The following is a 20,201-nucleotide window of genomic DNA, read 5'->3' as shown; positions in this document are numbered from 1 at the left end:
GTGTACGGTATTTCATGGATGTTCAGCAATGAGTTGCTATGTCTGCTCGAAGCCTGTCCCATTTCACACAGTAATTGTACCACAGAGCACAAAGGAAGTTATTATCACTGTAAAAGGTGGGACTTTGGTCTCCAAAAGCACTGTGCGGCAGTCACTGTTACCGATATTGTCATGGTCAGATTCATCTACAACTGGCAGATTGGTGAAGATAATATCACGTATATTTATCCTCTTGTTGGTTCCCTCACAATCTACTGCAGACCCAGTTTAACAGTTAAGTCCTTTATGACCTAATCAGCTCACTCAGTAGCTACTGAGCCACTCTTAGCAGTGGACATTGAAATCCCCCTCCTTCATTACATATTTTGCTCCTTTACAACCCTCAGGGCATACTAAGTGTTGTTTAATAAGAAGGAGTACTGATTCATCAGCTCAGGGATAATTCATGGCAACCACCAGGAGGTTACTTTGCCCATGTTTAACCTGAAACCATGAGACTTAATGGAATTTGAAGGCAATGTTGAGGACTCCCAGAGCAACACCATTCCAACAGCATACCACTCTGTTGCCGGTGGGACAAGACATTTTCAGGGATGTTGATGGTTGTATCTGGGACACTAAGATATGATTCATGAGTACTCATGAGACACAAGGAGCCTGAATAGGTAGGATCAAGCTCCCACAGAAACAGCATTTTTATTTTAGCTTATGAGTAGCATTTTGCAGGGGTCCTGAAGTTGGTTTTGCAAGTTGTAGTGCATCTCTCCCTCTTGATGCTGTTCCTCCTGGATTGAAGAAAAAAATGTGAGGCAATCCATTTTGCTGAATTTGCCTTTGGAAAGGTTGTGTTAATTGGATGGTACTGCATTGGAACAGTTGCTGTTTGATAGTTAAATAATCTGTTAAGATTTCCAATAGCTTTATTATTCCAATTCCATATTTAATTTGTTGTATTTTAACAATAGTGTATGAACAAAATGTGCTTTGCTTCAAGACCAAAACAAATTGCATGCGGAATGCAATGCCTGGCTCTTGCGTTTAAAACAAGAAAAAGTTCAGGTCTAGACTATCATTTCAATATCTTTTGAGTAGGTTTTGTGTGCTTCATAACAATGGTAATCATCCCTCCGAATTATATACATCCTGCTGCTGCCTTCGCTGCCATTGGGACAGGACGTAGCCAGCGTTGGAGATGGTGGTGTTTGTGACACTGACTGCAAAACATTATTCCAACTATTACTATACACAATTCCAGCTGAGGCCTAATAAGAATCTTTTACACTAAGTTCAACAATTTTCTCTTTGCTATTGTTCACCTCCTTATTCTGATACAAAATCATTTAACATTTATGAATGCAAAAATATTTTACTGGATGAAAGGAAATGCATTTTCAGATCCTGACTGAACAGAAGACTTTATCATACTTGATGTTCATGGAAAATTATTTCAGCAGTATACTGATGATAATTATCGTACAGCCAAGAAATTTTCAGGCACAACTTATTATTCAAAAAGAGACAGACCTGAGGGGCACTTTTTTCACACAGAGGGTGGCATGTGTATGGAATGAGCTGCCAGATGAAGTGGTTGAGGCTAGTACAATTGTAACATTTAAAAAACATCTGGATGGGTATATGAACAGGAAGGATTTGGAGGGATATGGGTCAGGTGCGACTAGATTGAGTTGGCATACCTAGTCACCATGGACGAGTTGGACCAAAGGCTCTGTTTCCATGCTGTACATCTCTATGAACTCTGAATGTCCAACAAAGGTTCACAGGACAGAAAAGCAGGTAGCATTTCAGTGAGATTCAGAAACAGATGTCAATGAAAAAACAGAGTGGCAAGAGATCTGAAAAGCTAGGTGACAGAAAGCACAGCTGCCATTGCAAGAGCCAAGAATAAAGGTCACAGAGGCAAGTTACAGAAACAGTGGGGAATGAGGGATTGGTGGATATGGAAGAGGTCAGGTCAGAAACAACATCTACATAACAGATGACAACAGGTCAACAAAACATATCACAGACAGGAGGGGAAGCAGGAGCAATCTTGGAAGGGATAATGAAGCATATCCCCACACTGAATGTCAGCTCAAAAACGGCAGTGAAAATCTCCAGCCACAATGGTTTTCCAGGACAGATAGGTTGTACTTTGTGAACATAAGAAGAAAACAGTGTCAGTCAGTGTACTCCTCTGGCTCAATGCTGAGCTATCACTGCCAGTTTCACAGGTTCTTACCTTGTGCAAACGACCCAGAAATGACTGCTTTCACACCCGGGTAAAACCCGGCCTCCGAAAGCGCCATTACTTCACACGACAGTCTCCCGACGGACTTCGGGTGTCAGCAAATGTGTCTTGGAATCACACCTTCTGGGTGAGATTCGATACCCTTTCCCTTCCCAGCCCCCAGCCGCCCTAAAGTTCTCTGCTCAGAGCGACCTTCGGTTGACGGAAATGGTACTCGAAAACATCGTCGCTCTCCATCAAACCGACCACCTCCTTCTCGCCGCCTGCCAGCTTCCCGCCCTTTCACCGCACCGCCTTGTCAATCACCCACGGCCCCCTCCTTATTGGTCCGGGGGTGGTGGGGGGGGAATGAAGCTCCACCCATCGGCCGCGCGGTGATCTGTTTAGCATAACGGTCGCCTAATTAGCATAACGTCCACCTCATTACCATAACGGTCTGCTCTCAGAATCTACCGATAGACATTCAGATGAAAACATTCGACGTTTGGAGCGGACAGTACCCGGGATGTAAGAAACAATCCGTGGAGGGAGAAAAACAGATTTAACGCTTCATCAGAAAAAAAAAGATGTTTTCACGTGTTGAGTGTCGGTGTGGCCACTCGGTGAAAAAGAGCAGTTGTGCTCATGGTGGACTGGGAGTCACCCTGTTACCAACTCCGTAACAGGTTCAAACAAAAATGGTTGCGCCATGTGTCTTACCCAGTAAAGGGACACCGTGTATGTAACTTGTGAAATGTGGTCAGAGTAGAATTTGTTGGATCGACTTTTCCTTTTTCAAAATAAGACAGCCGACGGTTGCAAAGATGGTTGTTCAAGGGTTACCTGAATTCACAGGCGGATTTGAATCGCCCATACTCGCTGAAGAGGACAAAAGAAAACGTTATAGAGAGTAGACGTTAACTGTTTCCATTCCTTGTTGCCTTCCTAACGGTATTTCCTCATAGGAATGGATCGTTCTGAAACAAAGATGATCACCTCAAAATAAATGTATTCAGGCAATGACCCGGGATGGTGGCGGTGACTAAGCAAACAATCACTTATCATATTTGGAAGAGGAAACTGTGATAAGACACATGGCAACGATGTTTTTGTTTTACTTAATAAGTCGGGAGCAATTCTCAAAAATCTGTTTATGAATAACAGCTTCAAACAGCCGAGGGAGTAGAACCTGTACCTTGAGAGCTGGAGGCTATCAGTAAGGTCACCCCGCTGTAATTTATTTTAGAATTGGAACTGTTAGCAACACAATTAACCAAATTAACTGGGACCACTAAAAGTCTGGAAACAAGACAATTTATTACGAACTTGCAAGTAAGGGCTGCAATTGCAAAGCAACTGAGCAAATTAGCATTGTGATACATACCTGTTTGAGCTGCATGAGGTCACCTCTCCGACCCCCGTATTATCCAATCATCTTAGCTGTCGCTACGTGACTTCCCTGTATTATCTAAAATTAAACTCTATGTCTGTTTTCTTAGACATATGCTTTAACCACCATTATGTCATATTACATTTGTGGTCTCACCTTGTTCCTCTTTTCCCACGGGACAAGGGGTTGCTAACCTTCTCTTTGCAGCTGCCTCTCTGCTAGGGCTTATCGTTCCTCTTTTCCACAGGGCATACTCTTATCTATCTAGAAGCTTAATAATTGATTTTTAATTATTGCAATATTTAGCTTTATTAACTTTTCTGCAAAAACAATACACTTTCCTATTTCTCACAACTCCTCCATTTCTTTTCTTTTACACCCTATTGTTTTTGCATTCTCCTGCCCTCTTTTCCCTTTAAGGAGCAGAGGTTCACACTTTTGTTTTGGGTTCATGTTGCAGTCTTCGACTTTCCCTGGATTGTCTGACCATCCCCTTTATAATATGACAGCTAACAGTGACAGTGACAGTTAATATGACAGTAAGGGCCTCTGCTCCTGTTATCCAAGAGAGAGCGGTGAGAATATAAGCAATCAACCCCTTTATCACTCCTGAATTTTCAGCCAGTTCTTCCGATAGGGTGGTCAATCCTTGAGGTGATGTGTTATTTGGAATTACACCAAAGGAAGTATCTAACAACGATCTCTTACTTTGTTCACCGTCCTTTGCTGCCTCCTCCACTTTCTCAAATGCCAAGGTAAATGGAATTGGCAATTATACAATTGCACAAGTGCCTCACCAGCTAGAGGGCATAGTGGGTCTTAAAAATCTTCCCGCCACAATACCACCACAAATCCGCTCGGGGTACTTTTATGGCTGAATAGTTCCGTCCCCATTCTGTCTCAGAAGCTGATTCAATTTCTGAGCATAGCGTTAGGTCTCCTAGAAATCGGGACTGCTCTGTTCCATTCCTCTGTACACAGGAGGTATGATTCCCAACCACACTCGCAAACATAGGGGGAGTTTTTAATTCTCTCCCCGTTAGGGAAGGAAATATCAACAGCAATGACCAGCAACCGGGGTTTCCCCACGCCTTCTCATCCTGGTACAGGGCTATCATGCCTAGTTTACCGAGCAGAAAGGGAATCACCCGAGCCACCGGTCTACCTGAGGCACATGCATAGCAATTGCTTTTATTAAAACTTTTTGCTGTATATCTCACCCAGGCATTTGTGTCTCTGTATCCAGTTTCTATCTCAATGGTTTGTCTTAAGTCTTTGACCTCTATAACTATTCTGTTCCTTCTGTTTTCCCTTTTCTACCATTATTCGGAGACAGCAGTCCGTAAAACACTTTCCAGGGTACCTCCCAATCAACGCACCCCTACATAGTTTAAAGGGGTCCCCTGGGGCTTCCATTAGAATCATAAGGTTGTTACTAAGGGGCCAACTAAAATTTAAACGAGCAGGAAAGGATTCTTCAGAGGAGGTATTCTTAATAGTGATGTATATTGGGATCCATTTCTTATCAATACATTCTAAGGACGTATGGAAGGAGTCTTTATGAATGGTATTGCCTAGTGGCGGTCCCATCATACCAAATTTTGTCTGCATTTGGCCCTGGAGACTAATTGCATAGGAACTATATTCTCTTTGATTCTTTACGTCTCCACAGTCTACTAGGCTGCAAACATCACTCTTTATTACCTGCGAGTGTTCAGATTCATGGGTATCTATCATTATCGCGTAAAGTCTCACCATTAAGAGGATGAAGTTGGTAATTCTAAATATACTACGTATTTTATAATATTACTCCTGCACTTACCCACCCCGTTCCTCTGTTCACTTGTCTATTTATCATTTTTCTTAGGTGTCTGGGAGAAGTGAGTCCACACAGCTCTTATAATTAATAGCAGCAATTTCTTTAAATCTATGGCAGTAGTTTTAAAAGTCTCTTATTTCAGTTCAGTCTTTCTGCTCAGCTTAATTTTCAGAGGATTAGCCCACATTCTTGCCATATCTTACCGAAGGTATGAACCATCCCATGGGCTTACTTAGAGTCAGTGTAAATTGTTCCATCCCGGTTTTCTAATCGGTTTAGGACCTGGTTTAAAGCCTATAATTCACAAGTTTGGACTGACCACCTGTTAGGTAACTGGTCGGCCTCAATGGTGTGATTTTCACTGCCATCTACTACTGCATATCCATTATGTCTCTTTCCTTGTATTATCCTTGACGACCCGTCTATAAACAGCCTATCTCCTTCATATAAAGGAACATCCTGTAAGTCTGCTCTTGTTCTGGTTGGATATTCAATAATATCTAAACAATCATGTTCTACTTCTCGCGTGTCTAGGTGTTCTCCCCTCCACATGAAGGTAGCTGGGTTCAAACAGGTGTCTGTTGTTAACACCAAATCATCTCTCTCCATAAGGATGGCTTCGTATTTTAGAATTCTTGAATCTGTCAACCATCTTCCTGCCTTTTGGTTCAACACTGTTCTGACTTGATGGGGAGTGCTAACAACTAGTGCTCTTCCTAACGTTAACTTGCAGTTCTCCTCTACTAGAATAGCAGTAGCCGCCACTGCCTGAATGCACTCAGGCCAGCCTCTCAAAACAGGGTCTAATATTTTGGACAGGTAGGCTATGGGTTGTCTCCTTCCTTCTGTTTTCTGAGTTAACACTCCTAAGGCTGCTCCATTATTTACTGTCACAAAGGGTTGGAAGGGGGGTTTCTCAAGAGAAGGGAGGGCTAACACTGGAGCTTGTATTAAACTTCGTTTTAATTCCTGTAACCTCTTTCTTTTCTTCTTCCGTCCATTGTAATTTTTCATGTTCAGATTCTGTCAATTTGTAGTATAATCGTTCCGTTTTCTGAGCATATGCCTCTATCCATAATCTGCAGTAGCCCACCAACCCCAATAACTTCCGTAACTCTCTTTTGGTGGCCGGTAGGGGAAGTTCTGTTATTCCTTTAATCCTTTCAGGGTTAATACGCCTAGCACCTTCACTGATGAGGTGTCCTAAGTATTTTACCTCTTTCTCTACATACTGCAACTTATTCTTGAATACTTTTAAACCTTGTCTCCTGAGGAAATCTAACAGTCTATTGGTAGCCTCGCTCACCTCATTCTTCTTTAGTCCAGATACAAGTAAATCATCTACATGTGGTAACAGTACCGTCCCTTTGGGCATTTTAAACTGTTCAAGGACTTGCTCCAGTACTTGCCCAAACAAATTAGGTGATTCCGTGAATCCCTGGGGGAGTACTGTCCATCAAAACTGCTGTTTTCTACCCGTGTATGGATCCTCCCATTCAAAAGCAAACATATCATGGCTTTCTCTGGCTAGAGGACAAGCCCAGAATTCATCTTTTAAATCTATCACACTAAACCAGCGGTGGTTATATGGTATTTTACCTAACAGAGTATATGGATTGGGTACCACTGGGTGTCGTGCTCGGACCAATTGATTTACTGCTCTCAGATCTTGTACCAGTCGATAAGTTCCATCTGGTTTGCGGACAGGCAATATCGGAGTATTAAAGGGTGACATACACGGTTCCAATAAGCCAGTTTTTTTCAATGAATCTATAACTGGCTGTAAACCTCTGCGTCCGTTTAGCAATATTGGCTATTGTTTTATATGAACTATCTGATTTTCTTGATTTAACGTAATCCTTATCGGGTCAATATTTAACCGACCCGGATTACCATCTTTTGCCCATACCTCAGGATGGATTTGTTTTTCATCGCTCGGTGTTAGCATGGCCATTTTTACTGTCACATTACTATTTTCTACCTCTATCTTTAGACCTAATTTAATAATCAAATCTCTACCAAATAAATTGCTCCCAAGGTCAGGGATGAATAAGAATTGCCCTATGATTTCCTCATTACTTCCCTTAATTATAGTTGGCTCAAAAATGGGTACTAGAAATTCTTCGTGTTTTACTCCAAAAACCTGATTCTCTGATTAGTCAATTTGACGCCTGTAGGTCGAAAGCTTAAGGATGACCGGGCTGCTCCCGTGTCCACCAGAAATACTGTCTCCTCCCCTTTAGGTCCCACCTTTAGATTTATCAAGGGCTCCTGGTGGGTCTTAGGAGGAAGGAACCCCTGACCCCCCTATTCTTCATCATGTGTCATCAGGGAAGAAGTTTCCCTTTCTCGTGTTAATTCAGAGCAATTTCGTTTAAAATGCCCCACTTTTCCACAATGGTAACATCCTGCCTGTTGCCTCCTTCTCCAGGCACCCGATCTTTGTCTTTCGTGTCCTTCTCTATCCTCATCCTTTCTATTATCTCCCAACTCTAACCTCTTCTTTGTTATTTCATCTACTACCGCCACCCTCATTTTAGCTTTCTGCTTCACCATTGTTCTCGTTTGTCTTACTTCAGAATCCTCCTTATTTTCCTCGGGTGGGGGGGGGGGGGGGGTGCTGTGGGTTTGGACGACCCACCAGCATTTTCAGGGGACGGAGGAGGAGTGGGAGGAGGTGTGGGGAATAAATTTAATGATAAAAACCAATTAAACAAAAATAATAAATTACACACCAAATCCCAACAAAGAAAATTAAAATCTTTTTCAGCTACTTCCTCCTCTGTCGCTCCCAGGACAAAGATTTGCAAACCTCCCACCCAACAGGCTGCATAATTGGACTCTCCCTGGCCTTGATTTTGTTTTCTGTTAACATATACATTTAAGTTTTGACACAGCCAATCTTCATCGGACCCATATTTGGGCCAAAATACATTGGGTGGATTTATACTCTCACGGGTCCAAATAAAACAACAATATTTTACCATCACAGTTCTATCCTTTCCCTGCGTCCGGGGATTATTTTCCTAATTTATCAACATTCTTCCCAAGGGAGTGTCTGATGGTATATACTCGAGTTTAGCGTTTTTTACTGACCGATCCTTAGTCATGCGACTTCCTTTACCTTCCATTTTATTAATTTAAAATTTATCTTACAGAGGTTTGGTGTCACCGTCTTCCACACCCACTTCAGGGTCCTGACCTTCGCGTGGGGGTTTTCCCCTCTTAACAACCGGTCTAAGGCTGGGTGCTCAAAACAGGTAGATACCTTACTCTTCCAATCAACTTGACCAATTATTTGCTTTTTGAGACTTTAACTGTTAATAGTCAATCACCAACAAACGAATGTGTGTTCAAACCGGATCACAGACGGTTAAACTTTCGACTAGCTGTACAGCTCTTCTCTCTCTCTTACGCTGTGTCTCACAGACACGTCAAGCTTCTCACAGTGAGTCTTCGAAATTTTTAAATTATTTTTCTAGACATCTGGCCATAAGTTAATTACAAAGTGCACTCTTAGTAGCCCTTCAACTACTAGACCTTCTGACATGGGCTATACATATTCTTTAATTTGGATCTTGCCCAATTATTTCTTTTCAATTTTACATTGCCAATTCCCGCACCACCTAAGCGCGGTCCCAACCACTTAAGGTCGTCCCGACCACCAAGGCGATACTTAAAGGTCCTTTTTCTTACCTTGGTCTGTGCACAGAATTACCTGGTCGTGCTGGTTCCTAACCTCTTCTCACAGAACTAGTGGAAGTAGATTTAGGTCTCTGTTTATCACTGGGTTTATTGACTAATGCTTCCTGCAGTTATGGTTTGTTTTAAAAAATAAGCTTTCAGTGTAAACTAGCAGGTAATATAAAGATGGACGGTAAATGCTTCTTTCAATCTATGACAGGGGAGAGTGAGGCCAAAGTAAATATAGTTTACTGATAGAATGATTTAAAAAAAAATTCATTTGTGGGCCAGCATTTATTGTCCATCCCGAGTTGTCTTCAGAGGGTAGGGGTGAGCTCTGTCGGTTGACACACCATGCCTTTAGGGAGGGAATTCCAGGATTTTGATCCAGTGACATTTATTTCCAAGTCAGGATGGACAGTGGCTTGGAAGGGAACTTGCAGATGGTGGTGTTTCCATGTATCTACTGCCCTTGTCCTTCTAGGTGGAAATGGTCGTGGGTTTGGAAGGCGCTGTCTGAGGATATTTGGTGAATTTCTGCAGTGCATCTTGTAGATAGTACAGGCTGCTACCAGTGAACCATCAACAGGCAATGAGCCAATTGCCTTTGGATAAAGGGCACTTGAAATTTCTTTGTTGCATTCCAACTTATACATCCACACAATAAGGTTTACCAAATGCAGCATTTTAGTTAGCTATTCCGCTTACTGAACACACATTCTTATTGCTAAAGAGATCTGGCAAACATGGTGTGCTTCTTAACCCCTTTATCACTATTCCTGTCCTGTTACTTGACTGTCCAGAGGAGAAGTTATTTTATTTCTTTTAATTATTTTGTTGTTTTGTGACCAAATGTATGGTAATATCAATGAAACACATTACGTATTATTTTGTTTAATGATTGTAGACGTCTGTTAATGTTTGTTTCATCTTTGTTCCTGGGTCTTTGTATAATTTCCTCTGTGCCTGGGAAAAGGACTGTGCCAACTGCATTTCTTGGATAATTTAGTTTGAAAAGTTAGAGAATTTGGGATCTCTAAGCATGTCAGAGGCAGGGAAATTATTGGAGAAGATCTTAGGGACAAGTTTTACTCACATTTGGAAAAAACATGGACGTATTAGCAAAAAGCAGTATGGGTTTGTGTGGGGAAGATTGTATCTCACAAATTTGATTTGAGATTTTTGAAGAAGAAGAGATGGTTTATAAGGACAGATGGTGGATGTTTCTACATGGATTTTAGCAAGGCCCTTGACAAGGTTCCTCAAGACAGGCTGATACAGCAGGTGAAGTGACATGGGATTCACGATGAGCTGGTAAGATGGACATGGCTTGGTCATCGAAGACAGAGAGAAGCGTTGGAAGTGTGTCGTTCTGACTGGAGATCTGTGAGCAGTGATGTTCTGCAGGGATCAGTACTGGAACCCCAGTTGTTTGTACAGAGGAACCTCGATTATCCAAATACCAATTATCCAAAAATCGGATTATTCGAAGGAGATCTCCAGGTCCCGACAGAAACATTACATCAAAGACGTATTTTCAACAGTGACCACATCTTTTGTTTACAACGATTAAACAGGTTGAACATTTGAGCAGTGAAATAGCAGATAGAATTGAACCCAGACAAATGCAAGGTGATACATTTTACATATTGTTTTCACTTGAATGTCAAAGGATAAGAGATGACCTGATAGAAGATTACAACATTATGAGACACATGGATAGAATGGAGAGTCAGAGTCTTTTTCCCAGTGTAGAGATGTCAGTTAAGAAGGGGACATGGGTTAGAGGTAAAAGGAGGAAAGTTTAAGGGAGATTTGCAAGGCAAGTTCTTCATGTAGAGAGTGGTAAGTGCCTGGAACGCACTACCAGAGGAGATGGTAGAAGTAGATGTGACAACATTTCGCAGACATTTTGACATCCACGAAGAGGCAGGGAATAGAGAAATATGAACCACGTAGAGGCAAAAAGTTTCTTGTTTAGAAAGGTGTTGTGTATCAGTGCAATCTTGGTGGGCCAAACACCCTGTACCTGTCATTGAGTCATAGACATGCGCAACACGGAAACAGACACTTTGGTCCAACTCGTCCATGCTGATCAGATATTGTAAATTAATCTAGTCGCATTTGCCAGTATTTGGCTTGTATTCTTCTAACTCTTTCCTAATCTTATACCCATCCAGATGTCTTCTAAATGTTGTAATTGTATCAGTCTCCACCACTTCCTCTTCACTCATTCCATACGCACACCACCCTTTGCATTAAAAAGTTGCCCCTTAGGTCCCTTTTAAATCTTTGCCCTCTCTCCTAAACCTATGCCATCTGCTTCTGGACTCCCCCACCCCAGAGGAAAGACGTTGTTGATTTACCCTATCCATGCCCCTCATGATTTTATAACCCTCTGTAAGATCACCCCTCAGCCTCCGATGCTCCAGGGAAAATAGTCCCAGCCTATTCAGCCTTTCCCTATAACTCAAACCCTCCAACCCCAGCAATGTCCTTGTAAATATTTTCTGAGCCCTTTCAGGTTTCACAACATTCTTCCTATAAGATGCAGACTCGTATTGCACAGTATTCTAAAAGTGGCCAAAACAATATCCTGTGCAACCACAACATGACCTCTCAACTCCTAGACTCAGTTCTCTGACCAATAAAGGAAAGCATACCAAATGCCTTCTTCACTATCCTATTTCACTATCTCTACTTTCAAGGAACTATGAACCTGCCCTCTAAGGTGTCTTTGTTTAGCAACACTCCCTAGGAGCTTAATATTAAGTGTATAAGCCCTGCCCTGATACGCCTTACCAAAATCCAGCACCTCACATTTAACTAAATTAAACTCCATCTGCCACTCCTCAGCCCATCTGATCAAGATCCCATTGTACTCTGAGATAACCTTCTTCGATGTCCTCTACATGTCCAATTTTGGTATTATCTGCAAACTTACTAACCATACTCCCTATGTTCATATCCAACTCATTGACAGAAATGATGAAAAGCAGTGGACCCAGCACTGATCCTTCTGGCACACCACTGGTCACAGGCCTCCAGTCTGAAAAGCAACCCTCCACCATCAGCCTCTAACTTCTACCTTCAATCCAATTCTGTATCCAAATGGCTAGGTCTCCATATTCCATAAGATCTAACCTTGCTAACCAGTCTCCCATGAGGAACTTTGTCGAACGTTTTACTGAAGTTCATATAGATCACTCTGCCCTCAGCAATCCTCTTTGTTACTTCTTCAAATAACTCAATCAAGTTCGTGAGACATTCAGATTTCCCACACACAAAGCCATGCTGGTTATCCCTAATTTGTCCTTGCCTTTCCAAATACATGTAAAACTTGTCCCTCAGGATTCCCTCCAACAACTTGCTTACCACTGATGTCCGGCTATAGTTCCTTGGCTTTTCCTTACCACTTTTCTGAAATAGTGGCACCACGTTAGCCAACCTCCAGTCTTCCGGCACCTCACCTGTGACTATTGATGATACAAATATCTCAGCAAGAGCCCAGCACTAAATTCCCCAGCTTCCCACAGACTTCTAGGGTACACCTGATCAGGCCCTGCGGATTTATCCACTTGTATGCTTTTCAAGACATCCAGCACTTCCTCCTCTGTAATATGGACATTTTTCAAGATGTCACCATCTATTTCCTCACATTCTGCATCTTCCATGTCCTTCTTCACAGTAAACACTGATGCAAAATACTTATTTAGTATCTCCCATCTCCTGTGGTTCCACACATAGGCTGTCTTACTGATCTTTGAGGAGTCCTATTTTCTCCCTAATTACCATATATACATGAGTAATAGTCTTTTTTTTTACTAGTTTTAAAGGTTCGATGTATGGGGTTGACTATTACATGGATACTACTTTTGAGGGGCTGACATTCATGCCCATGAAATTCATACTGTATCATTAGCAGAAGCCCAAATGATCTCTAAACGAATAAAAAAAAACAAATTATGGTAATTTTGAAAACTCAGTGCGGAACACAACAGCTAATGGACTGGAAGACCAGGAGCAGAGTGGAACAATCGACAGACTGGAAAGCTGGAGCGAGACGTGACCGCCCACACATTGACTCATAAATGTTGAACTTTTATCTGTGAAGAACTAGGGTTGACTTTTACATGAGATATATGGAAAATTCCAGGATATTTGGCCAAAAATAGGGGGTCGACTTTTATGAGATCGACTATTACTCGAGTATATACTTTTGTCCTTAATGTATTTATAAAATTCCTTTGCATTCTCCTTAACTGTATTTGCCAAAGCTATCTCATGTCCCCTTTTTGCCCTCCTGATTTCCCTCTTATGTATACTCCTACTGCCTTTACACTTTATTCTACAGAATCCCTATAGTATGGATACAGGCCCTTTGGCCCAACAAGTTCACACCAGCTCTCCAAAGAGTAAACCACCCCAGACTCACTCCCCTAACCTAATATCCTATATTTTTACCCCTGACTGCACTTAACCTACACACCCTTGAACACTACGGGCAATTTAGCATGGCTTATTCACCTAACTTGCATATCTTTGGATTGTGGGAGGAAACCAGAGCACCCAGAGGAAACCCATGTAGACTAGGGGACAATGTGCAATCTCCATACAGACAGTCGCCTGAGGCTGGAATCAAACCAGGTTGCTGGTGCTGAGAAGCAGCAGTGCTAATTAGTGAGCCACTGTGTCTCCCTCTGGATTCACTCTTCTAAGGATTAATTTGATCTCTGCCGTCAACATCTGACATATGCTTCCTTCCTTTTCATAACTCAATTTCTCTTGTCATCAAGCATTCCCTACACCTATCACCCTTGCCCTTTACCTTAACAGGAAATATACATTCCCTTGACTCTCGTTATCTTATTTTTGAAGGCTTCCCATTTTCTAGCCATCCGTTTACGTGTGGACATCTGCCCGCAATCAACTTTTGAACATTCTTGCCTAATATTCTCATAATTGGCCTTCTTCCAATTTATAATTTTAACTTTTAGATCTCCCTGTATTGTTGATTGTTCTTGAGCAGAGAAGGTGAAGTAATTATTTACTGAAGCTGTTCCGAATAATAGAGGTAGCTGGCAGATAGTGGTTCCTCTGGACCAGTGGATAGGTAACTCGGGGTTTCAGAACAAAGAAGTAAAAGAATGAGAGAAAATGCTTCACACAGTGCATTAAGATTTGGATAATGCAAGGATGTTTGAATCAACCTCCATCTGATCTTTGTAATTTGCAGGTTTGTCAAAGAGAGAGCAAAGAGCCACTGCAGGTACAGCAGATAGAATGGCTTCCTTGTGCTGTAAGTTTTCAAGAGGAGGATTTTTATGTTACGAATTATCAACAAGTCAAAGCAGTGGAAGCAGATTTGATAATAACTTTCTAAAGGTAATGAAATACTTAAACTGCTAACATCCATGGCATTGGGTTGTGAATAGGTGGAAAAATGGGACTAACTTAATAGTTGTTTGAAAGAGCTGGCAATGCATGATGGGCTGAATAATGTCTTGCATTGTGTTGTCATGTGATTATTTAATAATAATCTGTGACATTGAAATATTCGCAATGCAGACACATAAATGGAAAATGACTAATCCCTGTTAATTCCACAACAGAGAAGTGAACATTGAAAAGGAGAGATGTATGTGCTGTGATTCTGTTGGAAAGGGTGTAGAATATAATCGTAGAGATGAACAGCACAAAAACGGACTCTTCAGTCCAATTCATCCATGCCGACCAGATATCCCATCCCAATCTAGTCCCACCTGCCAGCACCCAGCCCATATCCCTCCAAACCCTTCCTATTCATATACCCATCCAGATGCTTTTTAAATGTTGTAATTGTACTAGCCTCCACCACTTTGTCTGGCAGCTCGTTCCACACATGTACCACTGTCTGTGTGAAAACTTTGCTCTTTAGTTCTCTTTTATATTTTTCCCCTCCCACCCTAACCTATTCCCTTTAGTTCTGGACTCCCCCACCCCAGGTAAAAGACCTTCTCTATTTATCCTATCCATGTCCCTCATAATTTTATAAACCTCCACAATGTAACCCCTCAGCCTCCGACACTCCAGGGAAAACAGCCCAAGCCTATGCAACCTCTCCCTATAGCTCAAATCATCCAACCCTGGCAGCATCCTTGTAAATCTTTCTGAACCCTTTCAAGTTTCACAACATCTTTCCGATAGGAAGGAAACCAGAATTGCACGCAATATTCCAACAGTGGCCTAACCAATGTCCTGTGCAACCACAACATGACCTCCCAACTCCTGTACTCAATACTCTTGACCGATAAAGGAAAGCATACCAAACACCTTCTTCACTATCCTATCTACCTGCGACTCCACTTTCAAGGAGCTATGAACCTGCACTCCAAGGTCTTTTTGTTCAGGAACACTCCCTAGGGCTCTACCATTAAGTGTATAAGTCCTGCTAAGATTTGCTTTCCCAAAATGCAGCACCTCACATTTATGTAAATTAAACTCCATCTGCCACTTCTCAGCCCATTGGCTCATCTGATCAAGATCTTGTTGTAATCTGAGGTAACCTTCTTCACTATCCACTACACCTCCTATTTTGGTGCAAACTTACTAACCATACCTCTTATGCTCACATCCAAATCATTTATATAAATGATGAAAAGTAGTGGGCCCAGCACCGATCCTTGTGGCACTCCACTGGTCACAGGCCTCCAGTCTGAAAAACATCCCTCCACCACCAACCTTTGTCTTCTACCTTTGAGCCATTTCTGTATCCAAATAGCAAGTTTTCCCTGTATTCCGTGAGATCTAACCTTGCTCACCAGTCTCCCATGGGAGACTGTCCATCCCAGTGTATTCCGACAGCTTTTGAAACTAAGAGAAAAAGGACAGAGAGGTTTCAAACAGTAAGTATATAAATCTGTCAAAATGATTACACAATGTAAATCATAAATCTGGTATAAAGTTCACTGAAAAAAATGATTATCATTATTGTTTATCTTTTATTTGTGCTCAAATTGGTTCATATTTATTGTATGAAAACAGTGGCTATACTTTATTGGCTGCATTTGTGAAATTACATAGAGGCTTGTCTGTCAACATATTGGACAGCCATATTTTACACAGCAAGATCCCATAAACATTGTATGAGTGAATCATTTGGTAATGTGATTTTTCAGAGTTGATAGAGGTGTAAACATTGGCCAGGACTTAGGGGCTATACATTCCCCCATCCCCAAACCCCTCATCCCAGCACACTTTATAGAAGGACTCTGCCTTCTTGTTTTTATGTCTTTAAAAACTTGGACAACAAAAATAAAGAACCAGCCGTGATTGGAACTCCGTTGACTTTGTTGACTATGAGGTTGTTGATTGGGGTTGTTGATGTGGACCAATCAGGAAAGCCCTGGCTGACCAATATTAACAGGGGACGCAGCTCCTCTTCATCGACCGTAGTGGTTTGGAGGTCGCCCTAAGGATGATGCCTGTTTTTCACCAGGACCTGATCACTGTCTGGAACATGGTTGAATCGCGTCGCGCTTGCCCTCTCGCAGGAGTAGCAGCTGTCGTCAGACAGGCGTTGCTCAGGAATCTGCACCTCCGTACTCGCGAGTTCAAGTGGCTGTCAGAAGGTATGGCTGTAGCTGCAAGGGTGACTAGGGTGACGAAGACGTGCTGGGTGGTGGGGGGTCTGGGCTGGATGCTGCCGCAGGATGTAGCGAGCAGAGCAGCTGTAGATGTCCGGTTCATGGCCACTCCGGTTCATGGTTCATTGTGCTCAGACTCAACATAGTGCACCAGTTGGAGGATGCTCAGGTGAGCAGTGGAATCCCATCTTTGCTTACCCTGTTTGGATGGAATTGGCCCCTGGGAGCCCGTGCCCCACACCTCTCTCATCCACCTCCCAGATATGGCTTGGCGTGCCCATTTGCGGGGATCCCCACTGGAGGGCTGTCTCCATGGGAGTCCTCCCCCTTTCTCTCAGGGATCTGGGGTGGAGGGTGCTGCAAGCGGCAGTCCCCTGCAACCGCAAATTGTGGTGGTTCACGGACCCCCAGCCCAACTGTTTGTTCTGTGGTGCTGTGGCATCCATGGACCATGTGTATATTAGGTGTGGGCGTTTGCACTCCCTTTTTGATTTCCTTAAAAACCTTCTCCTCCCCAGTCCCATGCTCCTGATCTTTGAGCATCCAATACGGAGGGGGGAGGTTAGGTCAGAGGACCTCCTCATGGGTCTGCTCCTGGGCCTGGCCAAACTGACTATAAACAGGTCCAGGCAGCGGGCCGTGGAGGGGTTCGTTATGGCCGATTGCCTGCCCCTGTTCCATAGTTATGTCAGAGCCTGGGTGTCCCTGGAAAAGGAGCACGCTGTGTCCACCAACATTCTCGATATTTTCAGGGAAAGGTGGGTTCCGCAGGGAATGGAGTGTATCATTTCTGCCTCCAACTCTATTTTGATTTAATCCCTACCCTCCCCTTCACTGTTTCCAGGGTTGCCCTCTGAGAAGGGTACTGCTTGTCACTGGCCAACTGGTGTTACCTTTCTTCCTGATGGTGGAAATTGAATAAAGATTTGTATACCTGTTGTCTCTCACTGTGTCTCAAAAAATAAGGCAAAAAGAAAAACAAATTAACGGGGATTTAGAATCTCCTCAGTTCAGGGAACCGACTCTGAACTGGCCGGTCTCAGCCAGTATACTGTGTACAAGTAAATAAAGGGTGACTTGGTGATGAGATACTGGCCTTTATTTCTGTGGCAACGGGAGAAAACTGGATATACCTGAAGAACATTCATTCACATCAGTCATCTTGGAGTTGGGGTAAGCATTTCTGGCATCATGCCTTTATTTGGGAAGCTTGACTCATTTGATCCTGCTGTCAAAGACTGGGCCCAGTATGTGGAAAGAATGTGATATTTTTTCCAGGCAAATGATATTGGGGCAGATAAAAAGTAACAAGTAATCCTTTTGACTGCTTGCAGACTCACAACATTCTTGGTTTTTACTTTCCCAGAGGGACCAGACCCTAAAACCTTATAAGAGTTGAAGGAGTTGGTTAAACAACATTACAACCTCAAACCTCCTCGAATTCTAAGACGTTATTCAACTGTTAGAGAACAGGGGGAATCCATATCTGGCCTTTTGACAAGGTTGAGATGACTGGCAGAGCCATGTGATTTTGGGTTAACACTGAATGAAATGCTGAGAGACCATTTGGTATGTGGGATTAATGGTGTAACCATGCAAAATTGGACTTCAAACAGGCACTACAGCTAGTTCATTAGAAAATGCAGCAAGTGGAGATAGAGAGCTGCAGGGCATCCCAATGGAAGTGGACTCCCTCACCTACAGACTGAGCTTGGGGAACACCACTTGAATACAGGCAATCGCAGAGCCTTGCGCAGGGCTTATCCTGAGCAGAGGAACCCTAGGCCAGCCAACAGCAGAACCCAACAGCAAAGCCGAGCCACAGCCAAATGGCTAAAACATTCTTCAGGATCTGGCCCGGCAAGCCATTGTGTTGCTGTCGGTATGCAGTCTTGAGACAACAAAGGAATCCTACAAAGCCTGACGAGTAAGAAAGCTTGCGGGCTAGTACCCAGGTGGGTGTACACCCTGGCAAGTACACTTACATGTGGATTGGAATAATTAATTGCTCAGTGATATCCAAATCAAAACCAATTAAAATTAATGTTTGATTAAATGGTCACCCAGTTCCCATGGAGGTCGAGACTGGCGCAGCTGTATCTGTCGTTGCAGTATCTGTCTTTACCAAGATTCACTTGGGACTTCAAACCTTACGTTTGCTCAAGACCGCAACCATTCTGAGAAAATACACTAAGGAACCATTGCAGATTAAGGGCACGACTTCACTTCTTGTCTCCAATCCGAAGCAGTTTGTACCCTTATCACTGATGGTAGTAAAAGACTTAAGCCTAAGTGTATTGGGGCCGAATTGATTGAGAAAGATTCACTTGGATAAGTTCAACATTTTTCGATTAAAAAATTAGAAATAAACTTCATTGAAATCCTAATTAAATACCTCAGAATATTTCAGGAAGGGTTTGGTACTATCAAAGGGGACATGTTGACCAGGAAGCAATTCCAAGATTTTGCAAGGGCCAATCTGACACCATGTACCTTGCATGCAAAAGTAGAGGCAAAAAATCAGGAGGCTGGAGAGTGAAGGGATTATCAAACCAGTGCAGTTTGCAGAATGGGCAGCAATGATCATACCGATTCTGAAGCCTGATGAATCAGTTTGCCTTTGTGGGGATTTTAAGCAAATGGTAAACTACTTTCAGCTGGATAAATACCTGATCCCTTGCATAAAGGATTTATATGCAGAGTTAATGGGAGTGGGGGGGGGGGGGGGGTGGTGGAGAGAGCTATCCTTTATGAAACTGGACATGAGCCACACCTATCCACAATTGTGACTGGATGAGGAGTCCCAGAGGTATGCTATGATTAATACCCATAAGGGTTTATGTTAATATACAAGATTGCCATTTAGGGTATCATCAGCCTGCACCCTTTACCAGCGGTCCATGGAGAACATTTACAAGGGCTCCACGAGGTTGTCATTTATCTTGATGATGTGTAAATAACCAGGAAAACTAATAAAATAATAGTGCTTAAATGTTTCTTCCAGACACCCCAAGTGGCCGACTTCGGTTAGAGTCAACAAACCTGGATTACTTCCTTTGGAAGTGAAAATGAGAGCCATCAAAGGAGCCTTGGCTCCCACGTCTGTACTGGAGCTTAGATTTTTCTCAGGTTAATGAATTATTATGGAAAGTTCATATATAAATTGGCTTTCACTTTGGCACCCTTACATCTGTTATTGAAAAAGAGTCATTGGAAATAGTTGTGTAGCCAAGAAGTAGCCTGTAGGGAAGTGAAGAAGCAGCTATCGTCATCTAAGCTGTTGACCCCTATGATCCAAACTGGGAGATAAAGCTGACATATGATGACCCCCCCCCCAATCCCTATACAGTATTGGGACAGCGTTGACTCACTGGTGGCCCAATAGAGAGGAATGACTGATTAGCATATACCTCCAGGACTTTGGCTGATGCCAGATGCAAATATGCCTCAATAGAG

This window comes from Chiloscyllium punctatum, chromosome 34 (assembly GCF_047496795.1).
Source record: "Chiloscyllium punctatum isolate Juve2018m chromosome 34, sChiPun1.3, whole genome shotgun sequence".
Taxonomy (NCBI): domain Eukaryota; kingdom Metazoa; phylum Chordata; class Chondrichthyes; order Orectolobiformes; family Hemiscylliidae; genus Chiloscyllium; species Chiloscyllium punctatum.
This window is presented reverse-complemented; position numbering follows the sequence as displayed.